General features: G+C 36.7%; 1 long non-coding RNA gene across 1 annotated transcript; it reads left to right on the top strand.

Moving 5' to 3' along the window:
- The first annotated feature begins 16,890 nt into the window (after nt 1-16,890).
- LOC141584144 (uncharacterized) lies at nt 16,891-19,782 on the top strand. Its single transcript, XR_012517087.1, has 3 exons — nt 16,891-16,997; nt 19,023-19,191; nt 19,609-19,782. It is a non-coding gene; the product is annotated as an uncharacterized LOC141584144 (long non-coding RNA).
- The last annotated feature ends 3,439 nt before the right edge of the window (nt 19,783-23,221 follow it).

Genomic DNA, 23,221 nt, shown 5'->3' with positions numbered 1-23,221 from the left:
TGCCTTCTAGACAGGTTTTTTTTTAGGTGGATTATTCAGGATAAGTTTCTTTATCTTTCCTAAGTTTAGTTTTCTGAATCTTTGTGCTTGGGTATTTTTTTTGAGATGGAGTCTTGCTTTGTTACCCAGGCTGGAGTGCAGTGGTGTGATCTCAGCTCACTGCAACCTCTGCCTCCCAGGTTCAAGAGATTCTCTTGCCTCAAGTAGCTGGGACTACAGGTGCGTGCCACCATGCCTGGATAATTTTTTGTATTTTTAGTAGAGATGGGGTTCCACCATGCTGGCCAGGCTGGTCTCAATCTCCTGACCTTGTGATCCACCTGCCTCGGCCTCCCAGAGTGCTGGGATTATGGGCATGAGCCACAGCGCCTGGCCATGCTTGGGTATTAAAATACTTATCCCGTAACATCTTTGGGAATATCAAATGAGGTAATATATACAAAAGTGTTTTGCCAACCGTAGACTACTATAAAATTATCAGTTGTTACCATCTCAACATTAATATTAGTTTATGTTAAAGTGTGGCCAAGTATAAGTTCCAGACATTCTTCCATTGAGCTGCAGTCTAGTCAACTCTCTTGCAGTCTATCGTTATTTAATTGATTTTTTTGAAACCAAATGTAGGATTTTATATCCTATGAAATTTAATCTTGTTGGTCTTGGCCCAGCATCCCGTCTGTCAAGTTTACTTTGAGTTTGTATTCAAGAGTTATTTATGTTATCCCTTCAAGCTCTGGGGCTGTTGCTGGCAGGCACACTTTAGACTATAATGCATTCAAAGAAGAGTCAGAGTTCTAAATTCCCCCCCATTACCACCCCCACCTCACCTCCTCCTCACCTCCTGACTTTGCTCAATTTTAGAAAGACATAGAAACTCCCGATTTAATTTTATTTTGGATTGAGTATACACATTAGAGGACTGACTGCTCCCACTTCACCAGAATTTTCTAAGAGTTAATGGCTTTATATAAAGGGCTTGAAATATAAAAAAACAAAAAACTCGCAGTATATACATATCCAGGGACAAAGCAACCAGAAAATTGTCTTTCTTGCTCCTAATGGAAGACCAGAAAGGTATTTGTTAATTTTTTAAACAATTCACACACACACATACACACACACACACACGTACACACACACATATCTTTCATCATATATTTGACACATCACAGGTCTATAATGTTTTAAAATTCTATTTGTTATAAAATTTGGTTTAAATAGTGTTTGGGTCCTTTCATTCTTTTTTTTTTCTTTCATTCCTTTTTAATATTATCCTTCTAATGATCACACGGCGACTCTCGACCCCCGACACACACACTGTCACATAGACAAGCAAGCAGAACCCATTTAATGTAGTGTCTTCAGCAAGGATGAATTTATAACTCCCATCACAATTCATCACATTTATATGGCAACAGAAATTGTAGTGCTTCAGTCTGACCTAGGGGCCTGGAAGCATTACAGTTTATTAGGCAGAGCTTTTACGAGACCCTCATTTGCGGAGATGTTTCCATCAGAACAATACTAAAACGTCCTCTGAACCAAGAAAATGGGAATAGCTGTGAGCTTGTCAATCTTTGTTCTTTCAAATGTAGCATTTCACAATTCTGTTATCTACTGTGGAAGCTTAGAGAGGCTCAAGTCTGATGAATATCTTTCAACTTCTATTAAGATCAAACTCAGCAGTCTGTACCTTGTCAACCATCATATTCATGAAGAGCGACAGATCACCTTTGAAACCTTTGAGAATAAGTAAGATGGTGGCTAGATAAAGGTTATTGTGCCACAGCTGAATATTTAATAGATTCTGCTGGAAATTTAAAATAATATTGCATTATATGTTCAACGTTTTCCCCCTCAGAAATGTAGACTGAGGCTGAGGAGATATTTCAGAGTTGTAATTACTGCACTTGAAGTTGATGTGGATATGCATGCATATGAAAGGAAAATGAGAGACATTTTTCCCTCAAAAGAGAACCATTTTTGCCCATCACTATATATCAGATTAAAGAAACAGGATAGTTTCTTTAAACTTAATGTCATACCCTATTGCAGCTAGTAACACATTCATTTGAATTAACTTTTAAAGACAAAACTCCAATCGGCAGTCCCAGTCAAGGCATTATTTTAATCAAAAGATTTTTTGAAAAGTGGTTGATTAAAAAATAAGTTCAGAAATATGAAGAAGTAGGATAGTTTAAAAAAACTCTGTGAGACTTAGAAATGATATTTGAGAACTAAAAAGAAGAAAAAAATGAAATGTTTAAGTACTCCAAGGGTACAAAATTTTTAAAGACATTGACAATTATTATGGCTTTAATATTTAATTCCGTCTTGGACCAATATCATTCTCCTCCACAAGTGATCACAATAAGAGAGTGATCACTTCTGCAGACCATCTTAAGGCAGAGGAAGTGTGACTTTTAGGGGACAGGGAGGAGGATAAGCTAAAAGATACCAATCCCCTCCCTAAAAAAAAAATATTTCTCACCAGTCCTTAAAATTTTAGCCTGTATGTTTATGTTTTTAGTTGAGTTATTTTATCTCTCCAAAGCCTCACTAAAAACGGATCTACCTGGAAATGTTAACAGTCATTGAGCTAGGGATTCTCAAACTTTAATACGCAGGAGAAGCACCTCGGGAGCTGGGTGGTGATAAAGGTGCTTGATTTTGGCCTCAGAGATTCTGATCTGGTATTTGTGGAGTGGGGTTTAGGGATCTGCTTTTCTTTCTTTCTTTTTTTTTTTTTTTTTTTCAGAGTAGTTTTAAGTTCACAACGGTTGATAAGAAGGTATGGAGATTGCCTGTATATTACCTGCCCAGACATATATATAGCCCTTTCCATTCTTAACATCCCTCATTTGTACCTTTGTTACAATTGATGAACCTACATTGACACATCATTATCTGAAGTCCATAGTTTACATTAGGATTCACTCTTAATGTACATTCTATGGGCTCAAACAAATGTCTATGTATCCACCAGCATAGTATCATATGATATAGTTTCACTGCTCTTAAAGTCCTCTATTAACAAGTTTTCAGATGAACTCCTGCCCTTGACTATAAGCAGGTCACAGACACAAGCAATTTTTTTTTTAAAATAAAGAACTGGAGAAGTAGGGAGGGTATAGCAAGAAACAGGGCATAAGAGATAATGTGAGGAGCCTGGCTAGAGCAGTGGAGAGTAAACTTAGGGCAAATAAGGAAATACTTGAGGGTCCTGGAAAGTAGTAACACATTATTCCACCAATGTCTTTTTACAAAAGCTATGTAAATCACCCATAGACATGAAACTTGAGTCCACAAATTTATTAATTAAAAAGTTTCATCTGTATCCATATTACTTCCCCACTCCCCCCACCAAACCCTGCCAAAACACACACACACATACACACGTGTGCACACACACACACACACACACAAACACACACACACCATTCATTGCAGTTGTTTGGCTCAGTAGGTTCTAATTTTCCCTGTCCCTTAAAGGGTCACCTATGGGTGAGGCTGTTCTTAATGATCATGTCTATATGATATTGAATATCCAGCTGAAAATAGGGTAGAAAAAAATCAATAAGCCTGGTTTCTTGAAATTATATGGGCAATTCATTCTACTCCTTGTACCCCAAAAGTTTGTCGATTTCAACCCTTTTTGCCACTGATTTTCATTTAAACTTTATTATATTAACCTCAGGCAATAAATTACCCTAATATTGACATACCAAAGGGGATGTTTTCCCTTTTCCTGGTTGATTCCCGGTGAGTGGAAGTGAGTAGGGGAAAAAGGCATTTCTGAATTCCTGACCTCGGTCCAACTGCGGCATTTTTAGTTTTATCTTTTTTACTTGAAATTCTGCAACTGAAAGTGTGAAAACCCATCCAAATTATAGGGAATGGGGAAACTGCCCATTTTTCTTCCTAAAAGATTGTAATTGCCAAAGCAATAAGCTATTACAGAAAATTCAGAAGTGAACAACAACAAAAGATATCAGAAATAGGAGAGATAAGCCCTGTTAGCCTTTCTGGCATGTTTCTTTTAGTCTTTTTTGCTTGTTTCTATGCATGTGTCATATATATTTTAATAACAGCATGGCATTATATCATACTGACAGTTTTAAAACTTGCTTTTCCCAGTTAAAGATACTTATGAAAATTTACCTATACTGATAAGTGTTCTATGAATGATTTGTAATAGCTACATTTATTTTCCAGACTCTGGATATAGCACAATTTATTTAACCATTTTTTCTGCTGCTAGCTGTTTAGGTGATATTTAGTTGGTGTATTTCTGCATGTTGTAAATAATGCTCCAAAGAACAAGATGGAACATAAATCTTTGCATACATCTTTGATTATTCCTTAGGGCAAATTTCTAGAAGTGGAATTTCTGGAACAAATTTTGTGCATGACCTTAATGCTTTAAAAATATATTGTCAAATTTCTCTCCAGAAATAATGTAGTAATTTACACTCACACCAGCAGTGTGTGAGTGACTGTTTCCCTGAACCCTTACAGGGAATTGTTATTTTAAAGCATCTTTGTCGATTTCCACTTTTAAATTTATGATGATTGTTATTAATGCCCTGAAAAAGGTATCGTTTTAAACAAATCTATTGATTTCTAACACACATTTGCCATTAATAATCAAGTACAAAATATCAAATATAATTGACTCCTGGTTTATCCACTAGACCAGTAGTTGACAGATTTTTGTTTTTCTGGAAAGGACCAGATAATAAATATTTTATACTTTGTGGGCTATATGGTTTATGTTTCAACTACTCAGCTCAGCTGCTGCAGTGCAAAAGCAGCCACAGGCAAGACAAAAATCAATGAGCATGGCTGTGGTCCAATAAAACTTTATTGGACCAAAACAGGCAGAGGGTTGGATTTGGCACATGGGCCATAGTTTCCTGGCCCCTGCTTTAGGTATAATGAAAACTCGTTATGTGTTAGCTACTATCCTAGATACTAGAGCATAGAATCTATTACAGAAAAGAGAGTGTGACAAATACTATGACAAACAGATGCCCAGGTGCTAAGGGTATCAGAGAATAGGAAATAGTCAGGTCTTGAAGGCCAAGTAGGTGTTAGCCAAATGAAAATAGGAAGGTTTGGAATGTGGGGGCACAGAGTGGCATGCAGGACATCCAAGGAAGAGAAAAGAGCAAGTATGTGCCAAGGCCCAGAAGAATAAAAACAAATTCCAGAACCTATACATAGTATTCTACACATGAGTAGAGATCAGTTAGTGTCCATTAGGGTTCGCTAGAGAAACCAAAGCAATAGGAAATCATAATACATATATATATCTGTTACTGTTAGTATGTCTCTATCTCTATATCTATCTAAAGATTTATTATAAGGAATTGGCTCATGCAATTATGGAGGTTGGGAAGTGTCATGATCTGTTGTCTGGAAATTGGAGGCCTAGATAAACTAGTGCTGTAGTTCCAGTTCAAGTCTGAAGCTTGGAACCAAGGGCACCAGTGGTGTAAGTACCAATCTGAGGGCAGAAGAAGACCCATGTACCAGCTCAGCAGCCAGGAAGAGAGAGTAAATTCTCCCTTACTCCACTCTTTTGTTCTATTCAGTCTCTCAACAGTATAAATGATGCCTAATGCCCACTCATAATGCAGAGGGTTATCGTTACTCAGTCTACTGATTCAATGCTAATTTCATCTAAAAATACCCTCATAAATATGATTAGAAATAATGTTTAACCAAATATCTGAGCATCCCACGGCTCAGTCAAGTTGACCTGTAAGTTAACCATCAAAAATAGAAAATCAGCGGAAGACAAAGCTGAAGAGGTGGGAGGATCAGACTATGGAGGGCTCTATAGCCATACCAAGGAGTTTCCATTTATCTTGAAGGTGTTGGAGGCCCATGGGTGAATTCTAAGCTAAGAAATAACATGACTGGGCAGATCATGAGTTCAGGAGATTGAGACCACCCTGGCCAACATGGTGAAACCCCATCTCTACTAAAATACAAAACATTAGCCATATGTGGTGGAACCATATGCCTATAGTTCCAGCTATTTGGGAGGCTAAAGCAGGGGAATCACTTGAAACTGGGAGGTGGAGATTGCAGTGAGCCAAGATTGCATCACTGCACTGCAGCCTGGTGAAGACTCCACAAAAAACAAAAACAAAAACAAAAACAAAAACAAAAACAAAAACAAAAACAAAAAAAAAACATCAAAACAAACAAAAACAAAACATGACCAGATTTCAGTTAAAAAATATCCTTAAGCTGGGAGGCAAGTGCTGGTCTGCAAACAGAAACATCTCGTCCTGCTCAATCCCAGTGGCCAAGTATTAACTCTACCAAGCCTCAATGCTCTGCTCAAGGTTCTCTCAGGCTACAAGGCAAATGTATATCCATGAATATCTGTGAGGCATAGCCTCTGGCTATGCTCATCTTGAATGGTTCCACAAGAACCCCTGAGACCTTGCCCAACCATTAAACCCAGGATGCAGCCTTGTCCAACTACAGATTACAGACAGCAATGTCACCCACCCAGGGATGACAGCCTGCCACCCAGGCTGATCAGAGGCAATTGCAGAGTTCAGTCAACAGACCCACCTTATCAGAATCCATCCATTGGTCTCACCAAATTGTGGAGCAGAAGTTCAGAAGTTCTGCTCAACTTCTGAACACAGACAGTGGCCCAGCCTAACTAGAGAACCCAATAGCAAGATCTACCTGCCTGGAGTGGCATCCAATCCCAGGCTAGAATAAATAGTGAAGGTCTATCACCACTGAAGACACCTGTAAGGCTGGAAGAGGTGGCATTTCCTCAAATATGCAGATACAATTGTAAGGGCACAAGAATGTTGGAGAACCAGGGAAATATTACACAATCAAAAGAAACTAATAAATCTCCAATAATGAATCCTGAAGAAATGGAGATCCATGAAATGGCTGACAAATAATTCAGAGTAATCTTCAGAATTCTTTGGAAAACTATAATTAAATACAAATAGAAATGAAATTTGGAAAACTTTCATGAGCACAATGAGAAGTTTGATACCATCTTCAAAAAGCAAAAATAGTAAAAACAAACACAAAACAGGTAGACATCCTGGATATTTGTTCAAGAGAATGAATCTTTGCATAATAGGAATTCCATAAGGAAAAGATAGAGAAAAGGCCCCAAAAGAATATTTTATAAAATAATGCAGAAAATTTCCAAATCTAAGGACAGATGACAACATCCAGGTATAAGAAACTCAGAAGTCTCCAATAACTTTCAGTCCAAAAAAGATTTCACCAAGACACATCATAGTCAAACTATCAAAAATAAAAGACCATAAAATATTCTGAAAACAGAAAAAAATAAGAAACCTATAATATTGAAGACAGCCCCAGTATGGCTGTCAGTAGATTTCTCAGCAGAAACCTTGCAAGCCAAGAGAGAGTGGTATGGCATATTCAAAGTGGTAAAGTTAAAAAACTACCAAGCAAGAAGGCTTTACCTGGAAAAGCTATCCTTCAGAAATGAGGGAGAAATAAAAACTTTCTTGATAAACAAAAGCTAAAAGAGTTAATCACCACTGGACCTGCCTTATGTGAGTTGCTATAGATAGTTATTTAAGTTGAAATGAAAGACTGAATAAATAAAACAAGTAAAAGTAAAAAAAAAAAAAAACTCATTGGTATAAATAATATGTAATCATCCAGAATATCCTAATACTTTAAGTGTAGAGTATAGACCAATTTAATTTCTTCTGTAAGGGTTAAAGACAAAACTATTAAAAACAGCTGTAGCTAAAACAAATTGTTACAGTACAAATAATATAAAGATGTAAAGTTTAACATCATTATTATAAAAGGTTGAGAGAAGGGAATAAGAGTGTAGAGTTCTAACATACAATGAAAGGTAAACTGTTATCAGCTTAAAATAGCCTGTTATAAGATGTTTTATGTAAGCCTCATGGTAATTACAAAGAAAACGTGCATAGTAGTTGCAAAAATATAAAAAGAAAGAATTCAAAGCATACAATACCAGAAAACCATTAAACCACAAAGGAAAACAGCAAGTGAGGAAGAAACAAATAATCTACAAACAACCAGAAAACAAATCACAAAGTGTCCTTATTTATCAGTAGTTACCCTGAAGGTCAATGGATTAAATTCTCCAATCAAAGGACACAGCATGACTGAATAGGTTAAAAGAAAAACTACATGCTTAGAACAAAGAGACTCACTTTATTATAAGGACACACATAGACTGAAAGTGAAAGGATGAGAAAAGATATTTCACACAAATAGAAATCAAAAGAGAGCAGAGGAAGCTATATTTATATAAGTCAAAAACTAAAAAGAGACAACAAAAGTCAATTCATCAAAGGACATAACAATTGTAAATATATATGCACCCACTATCAGAGCACCAAAATAGATAAAGCAATTAGTATATTATCTGAAGGAAGAGACAGAATGCAGTACAATAATAGTAGGGAAACTTAATACTCCACTTTCAATAATGGACAGATTATCAGTAAGAAAACAGAAAATCAGTAAGAAAACATTGGACTTGAATTACATTATAGACTAAATGAATCTAACAGACCTGTAGAGAATATCTCATCCAACGGAAACAAAATAACTATATTTCTCAAGCACACGTGGGTCATTCTCCAGGACAGACCTTATGATAGGCTATAAAATGAGTCTTAGCAAATGTAAGAAGATGGAAATCATATTAACAACTTTTCTCTAACTCAATGGCATGAAACTAGAAATAAATAACAGGAGGAATCTTGGAAAATTCACAAATATGTGAAAATTAAACAAAATTCTCCTGAACAACTAATTTATCACATAAGAAATCTAAAAGAAAAATTTTTTAAATGCCTAAAGACAAATAAAAATGGAAATACAATACAGCAAAACTTATGTGATGCAGTAAAGGAAGTCCTAAGAGGGAAATTTATAGCAATAAACACCAATATCAAAAAAGAAGAAAGATCACAAATAATTTAATGTTATACCTTAAGGAATTAGAAAAAGAAGAATAAACTAAGCACAAAATTAGCTGAAGGAAGTAAATAACAAAGATCAGAGCAGAAATAAATAGAGACTAGAAAAACAATTTAAAAAACTAATAAATTAAGAGTTCATTTTTTAAAAGATAAATAAAATTGACAATCTCCTTAGCTAGACTAAGAAATAAAGAGAGAACACTCAAGTAAATAAAATTAGAAATGAAAGAAGAAACATTATAATAGATTTCATGGAAATACAAAGGATTATAAGAAATTACGATGCCAACAAATTGCATAAGGTAGAAGAAATGAATACATTCCTAGACACATAAAATGTACCAAGATTGAATCATGAAGAAATAGAGAACCTGAACAGAACAATAGTGAGTCTATTGTTTCCGTCAAAGAAAAGCCCAGGACCAGATGGCTGAATTCTACCAAACATTTAAAGAAGAACTAATACTAATCATTTTCAAAGTCTTTTGCAAAATTGAAGTGAAGGGAATACTCATTTTACAAGGCTAGCACTGCCCTCATATCAAAGCCAGACAGGGACACTACAAGAAGGACAAACTACAGTCCAATGTCTCTGATGATCATAAATGCAGAAATGTCTAATAGAATATTAGCAAACTGAATTCAACAACGTGTTGAAAGAATCATTCACCATGATCAAGTGGAATTTATCCTTTGGATATGAGGATGATTCAACATATGTAAATTAATCAGTGTGATGCATCATATTAACAAAATGAAGGATAAGAATCAAATCATGTGATTATTTCAATAGATGGAAAAAAGCATTTGAAAAAATTTTACATCCTTAAAAAAAAAAAACTCATAATGGATTAGGTACAAAGGGAATGTACCTCAACAAAAATAAAGGCCATATGTGACAAACCTATAGCTAAAATCATACTCAACAATGATGGGTCAAAAGCTTTTCCTGTAAGGTCAGGGATAAGGCAAGGATGCCCACTCTCATAATTTCTTTTTAATGTAGTGTTTATTCTAGCCAGAGCAACTAGACGAGGGAAAGAAATAAAAGACATTCTAATAGAAAGAGAATAAGCAAAATTTTATCTCTGTTTGCTGATGACATGATCTTACGTATGGAAAACCCTTGGCTCCACTAAAAACTGTTAGAACTGATAAAGGAATTCAGTAAAACGGCAGAATACAAAATCAGTATAGTAGCATTTCTAAACATTAATAACAAACCACCTGAAAAGGAAATTAATCCCATTTACAATAGCAAAAAAAAAGCAACAAAAATACTTAGGGGTGGAAAATTTAAGCAAGGGAGTGAAATATCTGTATACTGTAAACTATGAAACACTATGGAAGGAAATGGAATAAAACGTAAATAAATGGAAAGACATCCTGTGTTCATGGACTGAAAGAATTAATACTGTTAAAATGTCTGTATTACCCAAAGCAATCTACAAGTTTAATGCAATTCCTATCAAAACCCCAATATCATTTTTTTTTCACAAAAATGGAAAAAGAAAATCATTAAATTCTTATGGAACCACAAAAGGTCCCAAATAGGAAAAACAATTTTGAGTATAAAGAACAAAACTGGGCACATCACACTCTCTGACTTTAAAATATACTATAAGGCTATTTTAACCAAACAGCTGTGATAGTACCAGATATCAACCAATGGAACAGTATACAAAACCTAGAAATAGGTCCACATATTTACAGGCAATTGATCTTCCACAGAGGTGCTAAGAACACATAATGGGGACAGGACAGTTTCTTCTATAAGTGGTGCTAGGAGAACTGGATATCCACATGCAGAAGAATGAAATTAGATCCTTATTTCGCATCATATATGAAAATCAACTCACGATGGATTAAGGACCTAAATATAAAGACCTAAATATTAAAGACCTGAAGCTGTAAACCTATTAGAATAAAGCATAGGGGGAAAGCTCTACAACGTTGATCTGAGCAATAATTTTTTATATATGATTCTGAAAGCATAGGAAATAAAAGCAAAAATCAACAAATAGGACTATATTAAACTAAAAAGCTTCTGCACAGTAGGGGAAAACTAGCAAAATGAAGAGACAACCCACAGAGTGGGAGAAAGTATTTGCAAACCATACATCTGATGAAGAGTTAATATCCAAAATAGATAAGAAACTCAATAGAAAGAAAACAAATAACTTGATGAAAAAGTGGGCAAAGATTCCTATACATGAAAAACAATCAAGCCGTGATCCAAATCAGGAACATACTCCTATTCACAGTTGCCACTAAAAGAATAAAATACCTAGTAATACAGCTAACCAGTGAGGGGAAAGATTGCTACAAGGAGAACTACAAAACACTTCTCAAAGAAATCAGAGATGACACAAACAAAAGTAAAAACCTTCCATGCTCATGGATAGGAAGAATCAATATCATTAAAATAACCATTGTACCCAAAGCAATTTACAGATTCAATGCTATTCCTATTAAACTATCACAGAACTCGAAAAAAAAACTCTTTTAAAATTCATATAGAGTCGAAAAAATGCCTTAATAGCCAGTGCAATCCTAAGCAAAAAGCACAAAGCTGGAGGCATCATGCTACTCAACTTCACACTATACTACAGGATTACAGCATGGTTTTGGTACAAAAACAAACACATTGTCCAGTGGAACAGAATAGAGAACCCAGAAATGAGGCTGCACACCTACAACTATCTGATCTTTGACAAACATGACAAAAACAAGCAATGAGGAAAGGATTCCCTATTCAATAAATGGTGCTGGCTAGCCATATGCAGAAGATTGAAACTGGACCTTTTCCTTATACTATATACAAAAATTAACTCAAGATCAATTAAATACTTAAATATAAAACCTAAAGCTACAAAAACCCAGGAAGATAACCTAGGCAATACCATTTAGGACATAGGCATGGAATAGATTTCATGATGAAAACTTCAAAAGCAATTATAACAAAAGCAAAAGTTGACAAATGAATCCAATTAAACAAGAACTTCTTCACAGGAAAAGAAACTATCAGCAGAGTAAATAGACAATTTATAGAATGGGAGAAAATTTCTGCAAACTATTCATCTGACAAAGGTCTAATATCCAGCACCTATAAGGTACTTAAGCAAATTTACATGAAAAAAAAACCCATAAAAAAGTGGGCAACGGACATGAACAGACACTTCTCAAAAGAAGACATACATATGGGGCCAATAATCATATTTTAAAAAAAGTTCAACGTCACTGATCATTAGAGAAGTGCAAATCAAAACCACAATGAGATACCATCTCACACCAGTCAGATTGGCTATGGTTAAAAAGTCAAAAAAATAACAGATGCTCAAAAGGTTGTGGAGAAAAAGGAATGTTTATATACTGTTGGTGGGAGTGTAAATTAGTTCAACCATTGTGGAAGACAGTGTGATGATTCCTCAAAGACCTAAAGATAGAAATACCATTTAACCTAAGAATCCCATTGCTGAGTATATACCCAAAAGAATATAAATCATTCTATCATAAAGACACATTCATGTGTGTGTTCACTGCAGCATTATTCACAATAGCAAAGAATTGAATCAACCTAAATGACCATCAATGATAGATCAGATTTAAAAAATGTGGTACATATATACATGGAATACTGGGTAGCCATAAAAAAGAATGAGATCATCTCCTTTGCAGGAACATGGATAAAGCTGGAGACCATTATCCTTAGCAAATTAATTCAGGAACAGAAAACCAAATACCGCATGTTCTTACCTGTAAGTGGGAGCTAAATTATGAGAACACATGGACACGTAGAGGGGAACAATGCACACTGGGGCCTATCAGAGGGTGGAGGCTTGGAAGAGGATGAGGATCAGGAAAAATAACTAATTGGAGCTAAGCTTAATACCTGGGTGATGAAATAATCTGTACAACAACCCCCTGTGACACAAGTTTACCTATATAACAAACCTGCACATGTACATCTGGACTTAAAAGTTAATTTTTTTTTTTCAAAATGGGGAAAAAGTAGGCAAAGGATCTGAACAGGTATTTCTCAAAAGAAGACATACAAATAGGTACACACACAAAAAATGCACATTATCATTAATCAACCCAGGGAAATGCATTTTAAAATCGCAATGAGATATCGCCTCACACCTGTTAGAATGGGTGTTATCGAAAATATGAAAGAAGCCAGGTGCAGTGGCTCATGCCTGTAATCCCAGCACTTTCGGAGGCCAAGGCAAGTGGATCACCTGAGGTCAAGAGTTTGAGACCAACCTGGTCAACATGGTGAAACCCTGTATCTACTAAAAATACAAAAAATAACCAGGCATGGTGGTGTACACCTGTAATCCCAGCTGCTCAGGAGACTGAGGCAGGAGAATTGCTTGAACCCAGGAGGTGGAGGTTGCAGTGAGCCAAGACGGTGCCATTGGACTCCAGCCTGGGCAAACAAGAGCCAAACTTCGTCTCAAAAAAAAAAAAAAAAAAAAAAAAGAAAACATGCATTGGTAGGGCTGCAGAAAAAAGGGAATAGTTGTACATTGTTGTCAGGTATGTAAATTAGTACAACTATTATAGAAAAAAGTATGGACGTTCTTTACAAAAACCAAATTAGAACTACCATATGATCCAGCAATCTCATGTTTGAGTATATATCCAAAAGAAATGAAATCAGTATGTTGAAGGGATATCTGTACTCCCATGTTCACTGCAGCATTATTTACAATAGCCAAGATATGGAATCAACCTAAGTACCCATCAATGGATCCACAGATGAAGAAAACGTGGTATGTATATACAATGAGATATTATTCAGCCTTTTAGAAAAGGAAATTATCTTATTTGTGAAATATGGATAAACCTGGAGGATATTATGCTAAGTGAAATAAGCCAGGCACAGAAAGACAAATTATCTTACTTATATGTGGAAACTTAAAAAGTCTGACTCCTAGACATAGCATAGAATGATGGTTACCAAAGGCTGGGAGGGTGGGGGAGAAAATGGGAAGTTGTTAGTGTAAGGGTACAAAGTTTCAGTTAGTAGGAATAAGTTTTGAGATCAATTGCACAGCAGGGTGACTATAGTGAATATAATGTATTGTATATTTCTTTTTATTTAAGATGGAGTCTTGCTCTGTCATCCAGGCTGGAATGCAGTGGAGTGATCTTGGCTCACTGCAAACTCCACCTCCCAGGTTCAAGCGATTCTCCTGTTTCAGCCTCCTGAGTAGCTGAGACTACAGGCACCTGCCACCACATCTGGCTAATTTTTGTATTTTTAGGAGAGACAGGGACTCGCCATATTGGCCAGATGGGTCTCAAACTCCTGACCTCAGGTGATCCACCTGCCTTGGCCTCCCAAAGTCTTGGGATTACAGGCATGAGCCACTGCACCCAGCCATGTATTTCCAAAGTAACTAAGAGTAGATTAAAAAAATGACTCACCACAAAAAAAATGATACATGAGGTGATAGATATGTTAATTAGCTGTATTTAATTATTCTAGTTTGTGTACATACATGAAAACATCACATTGTGCCTCACAAATGTAGGAAATTATGAATTTTCAATGAAAAATAATATTCATTTAAAAAATCCTTTAGTGATTATAGTATAGTCATGTAAGGGACTATAAACATTCCCTATTAACATTAGGAAAAGCTGGATGAATGGTTTATGGGAACTCTGTACTGATTCTGCAACTTCTCTGTAAGTCTAAAATTGTTTCACAATTGAAAGTTAAAAATATCCTTTTGGCAGCAGTGCAGAGGATGAAGTAGAGAAGTAGGCTGGAGGGGGGGTATTGTGGTAATCTGGGGTAAGGAGGGTCTGAAATCAGACCACAGCAGAAGGCCTGGAGGACACAAGAGGGTGGATGAGAGAAATTTAGGAGTGAGAGGAATCGGGATTCAGTGACTGGATGAGGTTTGGAGATGGAGCCATTACAGGGACAAGGCTTGCTTGAAGTGATAATATTCTTCCTTTAGCAGGAGAAAGAAGGTTAACTTTGAACCAGATGTGAGATAAGACCAAATATTAGTGGGTGTTTGAAGAAGTCGAATGACTCCCTTCTAGCTGAGTAAGATTTTCAAGTGAAGTGTAACTCAGTGTCCAGCCCTCTACCAAAAGAGAATACACAGCAGGACTACTGCTTTCAAGACCAGAGGAGGTGGCCAGAGCTTTTTATGTGAGCATGATGAATTTGTGTATGAAGTAGAAAGAGTGTGAATGGAGTCGCTAGACCCTGCAGGAGCTCACAATTTTTCAGGCATATGATGTTCCGTGTAACTCTGCAAGTTTCTTTGAAAATGGCTGATTTTATATAGGAGCCTTAAGAAAGATTCATGAAGCGAGTGTTGTGTTAAACGTTAAACTTTAGTCTCAGAGTGTTAGTTCTAAATGATTCCCAGCCTTGGGTAAAATCCCATAATGGTTTTTTTCTTTATCATTTGATCAACTGCAGTGACCCTAAAGCTATCAGCTAGATTGAATTAGAGGGTTACTCTTCCTCAAGGAAGATAGGTGGAAACACACTGTATAAAGCCATTTCTCAGGGATAATTTGTTTTCTCCTTTAATTCATGGCTGGCTATTTGATGGTAAGCTAATTGGCTGAATGTGAAATATTTAGATGTTTTGTTTCATATGATATCCCAAACTGGTTTATTTCACATTTACTAAATTAATCCATTATGTGACTGTCATCCAATTATTTTTTTGTCAACCATTCCAAAAGTGTGAACATTTCCAATACCGCTAATTCCTTTGAAAAGTTTGATGTAGTTTGTCTTTTAAAGGGTGCTTCAGAGCAGATAAGAATCCAAATCCATATTAAAAATGTAAATACTGTATTTCACATTATTTGGTGCATTTTTCTAATGATTTAAGAGATTAGATGAAAATGACTTTGGAAGAAAATGACTTTGGAAGCTATTTTTTCCAAAATCTTAGGCTTTGTAAGAAAAGAAGAGGTAAACACAGCCAATTAAGAATGCTTTCTAACTGGGGGCAATGGCTCATGCCTGTAATCCCAGGACTTTGGGAGGCCAAGCTGGGTGGATCACCTGAGGTCAGGAGTTCGAGACCAGCCTGGCCAACAAGGTGAAATCCTGCCACTACTAAAAGAATACAAAAATTAGCCAGGTGTAGTGGCAGGTGCCTGTAGCCCAGCTACTTTGGAGACTGACACAGGAGAATTGCTTGAACCCGGGAGGCAGAGGTTGCAATGAGCTGAGATTGCACCACTGCACTCCAGCCTGGGCAATGGAGCGAGACTCCATCTCAAAAAAAAAAAAATGCTTTCTGTATGCATAAGACTATAGATGTTATTAAGAGAGTAAGATAAAAAGAGAGGAAAGAAAAAAATAAAAATGAAAGAAAGCATCGTCCTGGCCCTCCAGGAATATGACAATAAAATGAAAGCATAGTTGTCTATCTTATCTGTCTATAGAAAAGGAAGACTAGAACTATGATTTCATGATCAAGGGAAATACAAATTGAACAATTTCAAAGTATGCATTTAAATACTAAAGAGGGGCTAGTCACAGTTGCTCACGCCTGTAATCCCAGCACTTTGGGAGGCCGAGGTGGGCAGATCACTTGAGGTCAGGAATTCAAGACCAGCCTGGCCAACACAGTGGAAACCCATCTCTACTAAAAAAAAGAAAAAATCAAATACAAAAATTAGCCAGGCATGGTGGTGGCACACCTGTAATCCCAGCTACTCAGGAGGCGGTGGCAGGAGAATTGCTTGAACCAGGGAGGCAGAGGTAGCAGTGAGCCAAGATAGCATCACTACACTCCAGCGAGACTCTATCTCAAAAAAAAAAAAAAAAAAAAAAGCTAAATAGGAGCATATTTGTAAACACCCACGATAATAATGCCTTTTTGTTTTCTAAGGTACAAAGAAGATGATAAACTATAATCACGAAAAGTCAGATGAAAACACAAGCCTCCAGGAAAGCTGCAGCCAACCAGTTTGACAAGCTTGTTCCAGGAATACCTGACCCAGGTAATAACTTTGATTCACAACTCAGCCATTAGAAACAGGAGCAATGGAAATTAATCTAATGGACAACATAGTTGTTTGAATTTTTACATCAGAAATGTCTGACTCTCCATGTCCTTAAGGGAAACAGTTCGGAGGCAGTCATACTGACAATCGTAGTACTGAAACCTGTGTTGTCCTTTCAGCAAACTTTAAAATGCAAGGTGTTTGGAAGACTGACACATAAACTGGCCCCAAACTGGTCAGGATGATCATTTTCCTATATTTTCTTACCATGTTTTAGTCTATCAAAAAGAGCTGTAGTCTGCTTCTGGATAGAAAAAAAGAAGTTTTTTGACAGACTATCACAAAACAGCTATTTTAGAATGAGCAGTAGATTTTAATCTTAGTAGACTAAGGGTGGCTTTTGTCACACACTTTTGACTACTTAACTTGAAGGCTTTCAAAAGGAAAACATTCAAAAGAAGCCCCAGTGAGTCAGCAAAGACTTTGAAAAGATTGTGTATATTTTCTAAAGCATATTTTAAAAAAAATCATGTACAGGGGGAAAGTGTAGAACATGTACCCACAAGAGCTAAATTTAAAAAGTGTGCGTACAGTGAACACATGCGTAGCATATGGATGCGGCTGACGGAAGAGGGCCTGGCCTCCATTCAAGACACCACTCACAGCAGATGCACCGTCATAAATTTGAGCTACACAGCCACATCCTTGCTGGTCAGGTTCCAGTCAGTTGTCTTCAAATCTAGTATAGTTAATGCACCCTCAAACTTCAGCTTTCATTTTGGTTGGAGGGATGAGAAATTCCTATGTGAAAAAGCCAAATTGCACATATCCCAGACTGATAAATAGTCATTCATTCCCCACCTCTTGTGAGACGTTGGCAAATAAAATCCCTGGCAACTTTTCATTTCCGCATTTTAGCCTAATAGATTTTGCCCACCGTCTGTCATCTGATTCCAATATACGTCAAGGATGGACAGTCAGACATGATAGGATTACCATATTTTCAAGTATATTCCTCATACAAAGTAAAAGGCTCTGAGTATAACAAGTAGTTTACTCTTCCTTTTATGTTCTCCCTCACTCCCCCCCACCCCCAGAAAAGTACTACATTCATTTATTTGCTGGTGGGATTCTTGGATGTTCATTTAAAATGGTGACACATGTGCTTAAACATTTTTAACATATTTATAAAATATGTAAATATTTTACAATTCAAATCAAATGTTTGAATTATCTCTATATGGACCTAAAGATGCACTAGTTTATTAGAGTTCTCTGCAGATTCATTCAATAACTGAGGACTTTGATGATGAAAGGTGCAATATTTAGCCAAACTAGCAACTAGTAAAATGTACCATCTCCACAAATCAAATAGATGGTCATCTTTGGTTCTCACGGGATGGGTAGAGCAGATGTTGGCAAGGAGGGGTCTGCTTTGCACAACCCTTTGGACAAATAATTTGATAACTTTGGCAGAATTGAATCTACTAATTTGATTCTTAGAATTCTAGGTGGTGGAGCAGTACCAGATGCCTCACAAAATTTTAGCAACCATGTTTAACTGCTCCTCATCACATCCTCTTCGCTCCTCTTTGGGGAGCTTCATTTTAAATTAGATGCAGCTGCGGAGTGAAATATTTCTTTCATGTTCCTATTTAGTATGAAAACAACAGCAAAAATAAACAATTTCCTAACTTTTAGGAATTCTTCCTTTGGCTTTGACTCTTTTTTTTTTTTTTCCTAATGGGAGAGGGACAGTTTGATCATGGTGCTGTTTTAGAGACCATCTAACAGAAATTCCATGGAGAACTACTCATTTTTTGCACTCATCCAGCAAAATTCACTAAATGTGCCTGAGGTGCTCATTTCAAAAATTGCATATAAGCAGGTTATTTTCTCTAATTCTGACAAGTTTCAATCACATATTCAGTTCATTTGATTCATTTTAGTGAAGCGGCCGTTAATCCTAACTTACTTAATTTCACTGCTTGAGGAATTAATTTGTCATTTGCTGGTTACTAGGTTTTTAAAGAGAAGGGAAAACACTTGGAAAAAATGGAATTTTCGTCTCTGGCCTGCATTATAGCTTCTGGCATACTTTTAGTTGCCAACAAGTAATGTCACAGAAGCAGCTGTTAAAATGATCCTGCTTAATAGCCATAAAGAAATGAAGAGTTCCACAAAGAGCTTTGTGAGTATACCTGGCATATGTATCTTTGTCTGAGTTATTTCCAGTTGATAATCAGAGAAGTTTAATTCTCCTTTCTCTCTTTTTTATTCTCCTCTTCCCCTTGAGTTTTCTTTTCTTTCCTCATGGCCTTGCAAGTTGCAAAGAATTGCTGTTTTTCAGCTCCCTACAGGGAAATAATGGAAAACAGGAAGTCTACTCTCTCTGTGTCATTTGGGATAACTTATTTTGGAGTTTGTTTCTTGAGTTACATTTGCCTATAGATACAAACTGATCTAAAGGGCAAACCAAGACAGGAAGGCCTAGAATAGCCTGGGGCCTTTTAAATCTCTGCAGTCATTAATACTTTATCGACTACCTGTGGAATAAGAAATGTCTGGGTTGGCTGCTTCCAGCAAAAAAAGTTTATTTTCCCTTCAGATCAGTCTCAGTGGAGCTGCCATTTCCTGCTGACTGAGAGACAAGACGGAGTGCCAGATTGTCATTTAGTTCAACTCCATGGAAATGAGGCAAGGGAATCTGACCATGACTAAACTTTGCATCCTGCAAAAGAACACAGGGCAATCAAGGAAACCTTCTGCTGGCCCTGGGAGGACAGACTGCTGGTAGGTTTGCAAGATGTGTTAGGCTGGCAGAGGGGCAGTCCCTAGGAACGCAGAGGTGACAAAAACTCTTAGCATTTATTTATTCAGACCTTTCATTATGCCAGAATTGAAGCACTTCCTTTAAGGAGGTTGCCCTAAAGAGATTGCTAGCTTTTATGACCAAGAAAAGGTAAACAGAAAAACAGACCCACCAGCCACCAGAGAAATTACCAACCACAATGCTCAGGAGAGGCCTAGCATAACTCAAACTCAATGATTCCATCTGTTTTCCTGACTTCTCTCTCTCTCTCTCTCTCTCTCTCTCTCTCTCTCTCTCTCTCTGTGTGTGTGTGTGTGTGTGTGTGTGTGTGTGTGTTTGTGTACCTTTGTCAACCTCAGTTTTGCAAGTCTCTTGTTCAATTGCCTGTATAGGACTAGAGGAAAGAGAAATAAGCATCAAAATGAACTTCTTTCTTTCTCTCTTTCTCTCCAGTTCTTAATTCTTAAATTGCCAGGTTTAAATTAAACATTTTTAAAAGGCAAATTTACTTAAAGCAATAATAGCAACTTAAAAAATTTGTAAAGTATCTTTTAAAATTCATGATAAAACCACATTTTACATGTCAATTTTGCAGATAGATTTTAAAAATTAAAAATTTCTGGGTTCCCCAAAACATTTTTGTTTGTCTTCTCACATTTGCTCATGGTATGAGTAATATGTGTAGCCACAATGTGGACCTAGCCGTTATGTGCACCTAGCCCTAAAAGTATATAATGTGGTTCAAGTTTTGTGGGTTGGATTTTAATTTCCAGAAATTGTCTTGCTCAGAGTCCAATTTCTGTTAAGCACCAATTTAATTTCTTGCTGGTCTCAGGCTTGTGGCTTCATACTAATTGTCAGGCTGCTGGTGTCGTATTGATTAAGTAGTTATATTCTTAAGGACTTTTCAACTAATAACAAATTTATATTTATTGGTTAGCTGGACAGAATAAGAATACTCAGCATGTTGCCCAAGTTTCAGTTCAGCACTTCATTTTGCAAACTCTTTTACACTGCTATTTTTGCAAATTATTTCTCACAACAGTCCTGTGAGATAGGCTAATGATGTTGTCCAGAAGCTGTCTAGGTTTTAGAAAGGGTACATGATGTGTCCTGAGACAGCAGCAGAGCCAAGATTAGAATTCGCAGTTCCTGGGGCTCAAGCAGCCACGCCTTGCCACCCATTCAATATGTCCACCCCCTTATTTTAATTATATTAAGTTTCAGTGACACTGCAGAGTAACAGATTAAGAGAAAATAATACCCTTCAAATGGAAATGGAGTTCATGTCGGTAAAGGCAGAGCTGTGCGTTCAGTGGCCTGAGTGGTGCCTCTTGAGGAGCTGGATGCTCCACTTCATCTGGAGTAGCCTAGAGAAATGGCTCCCTGACAAGTCCTTTCTAGTCCTCTTCTAGGCTGTTTGAACTGAAAGATTATTTAGTTCAACTCCTTGTTTTGCAGATAAGGAAAGCCAGGTCCGGAGAGACTGAGTTTTGCCCAGGGCTTCAATACAAAATTAGGTCAGTGTCATGGGAAGCACCCAGATCTCCAGATGCTGCCTTCAGCACTCTTTTCCCTGAACTACCCTGTTTCTCAAGACTGGCTCCTTCCTGAACCACTTTCGATGGAGTTAGAAAGTGAATGGAGGTATCAGCCAATGCTTATGCAGGGTGAATTTGGGGGGTTTTTTAATTTAAAGGAAGCTTAGAGCTTGACATAGCTTGTAGGCAGAAGATGAGGTTAAAGTAAAAGAACCGATAAGTAATATTTTCTATTTCACCAAGTAATATTACCAGCTGTATAATGAGAACTATGTCTACAAAATCCAGAATGAATTGGAGACTTCAAATTGTCACTGCAGATAGCTAAACCAAACGAATTATTCAGGCCTTAAATAGAACTTTGTGGTCTGAATAAGAAAGCAAATAATTTGTTCTCTAAGTAAATTCTATTTCTTCACTGTGAGAAATACACATTCACCTGTCCAAATCCAAAGGATGGACTCAGAGACAGGAACAACAGTGGAAGCAAGACTTTTAATGGCGGTCTTGCAAGATCAGGTGTCTGGTAGGCAGGCACGTATGGGGCAATTACAGCAGGTACTTTATCTCCTAGCATGCAAGTCCCTCCCCTAGTTCTTCACTGGTTGAGTACTGTGGGGTTACAGTCTTCCCTGAAATTGCCCAAGTTTCATTATTCCCCTTACAAGGTTATATCCTAGTCTTCTTCCCTGCTTAAGTTTTGATTTCCCAATAATGAAACTTTCTTCCTTTTTGTGGGCTGACCCCTCCTCTACATTGTGTTCATTTATCGTGACCTTCTAGGTGCATGAGCCATGCTGTTTGTTATCTCCATAGGCTGGCTACCAGTACTTACATTTATCATGCCTTGAAAATGTACCATTTAGAATGTTTTTTGACATTCATGATAATCGTCAATATGTAAAAATGTTGCGTGAGAAGGCCAGAGTTAGAAAAAATAACCCAGTGCAATCCATGCTTTTGAAAATCTATCCTGGGCCCAGGGCTTTCTGTACGCCAGTCATTCTCGTGCAACTGCCCCCATTTTTTTTTTTAACCATAGCTGCATGTTTCCATTAAATTCATTTTTTTAATATAAGTAAATGTATGAAAAAAGAAAGCTTTGTAAAACGATAAAATGGAAAAAAACCAGTATAATTTGCCAAAATCAATTAAATTTGCAATTATAAAAATCTTTAAAAGTTTACATGTGCTTTTACTAGAACCATCTCATGCATGACTGGCAGTGTGTATACTGTGCCTTGGGAGACATTGATCTAGGCTAGAAGTTATCAATATTTTTTAGAGGTGGGGGAGGAAACTCAGGAACCATTCTATTTGGCCTCACACAGATAGGTAGTTAGAAAAGAAGTATGTTTTTATCATCTTAGAACACTGTAGATATTTTCTTTGTTACTACAACAAGGCTTAAGATAAAGACTATGAAACTAAATCAATGAACTTTTACTTCAAAATCTATTGGTCTACCTTGTACTTTGAATGAATTTCTTTACCCATGCCTGGTTTTGTGTAAGCATGCATTGGTCATTTGGAAAACATTGTTTTACTGGGCTATGCAGATCTTCCAAATTTTGGCAAATTTTATTTTTTAATATTACCACCAGCCACATAAGGAAAGCACTTAAACATTGGAAGTCTGTTAATATCATGGTGGCAGATACAAGATTCCAAAATTCAAATTTTTAACTGAAAGCTCCCATTTTTTTATTGATGACAAATACGAAAAAACAAGGGTTCTTTTTTTCCCTTCAATTGAGAGGTCCACTTAGTTCATTTTCAAGAAAATGTCATTACGTACCAAAGTCTCAATAATCATAGTTTAGCTGCAAGTTAAGCTTCCTCAAATCAAAGTTTGTAAGTCTGTAAGT

Source organism: Saimiri boliviensis, chromosome 4, assembly GCF_048565385.1.
Source record: "Saimiri boliviensis isolate mSaiBol1 chromosome 4, mSaiBol1.pri, whole genome shotgun sequence".
NCBI classification, from domain to species: Eukaryota; Metazoa; Chordata; class Mammalia; order Primates; family Cebidae; genus Saimiri; species Saimiri boliviensis.
The sequence above is the reverse complement of the archived record's forward strand: the minus strand, read 5'-3'. Positions and strand labels throughout refer to the sequence as shown.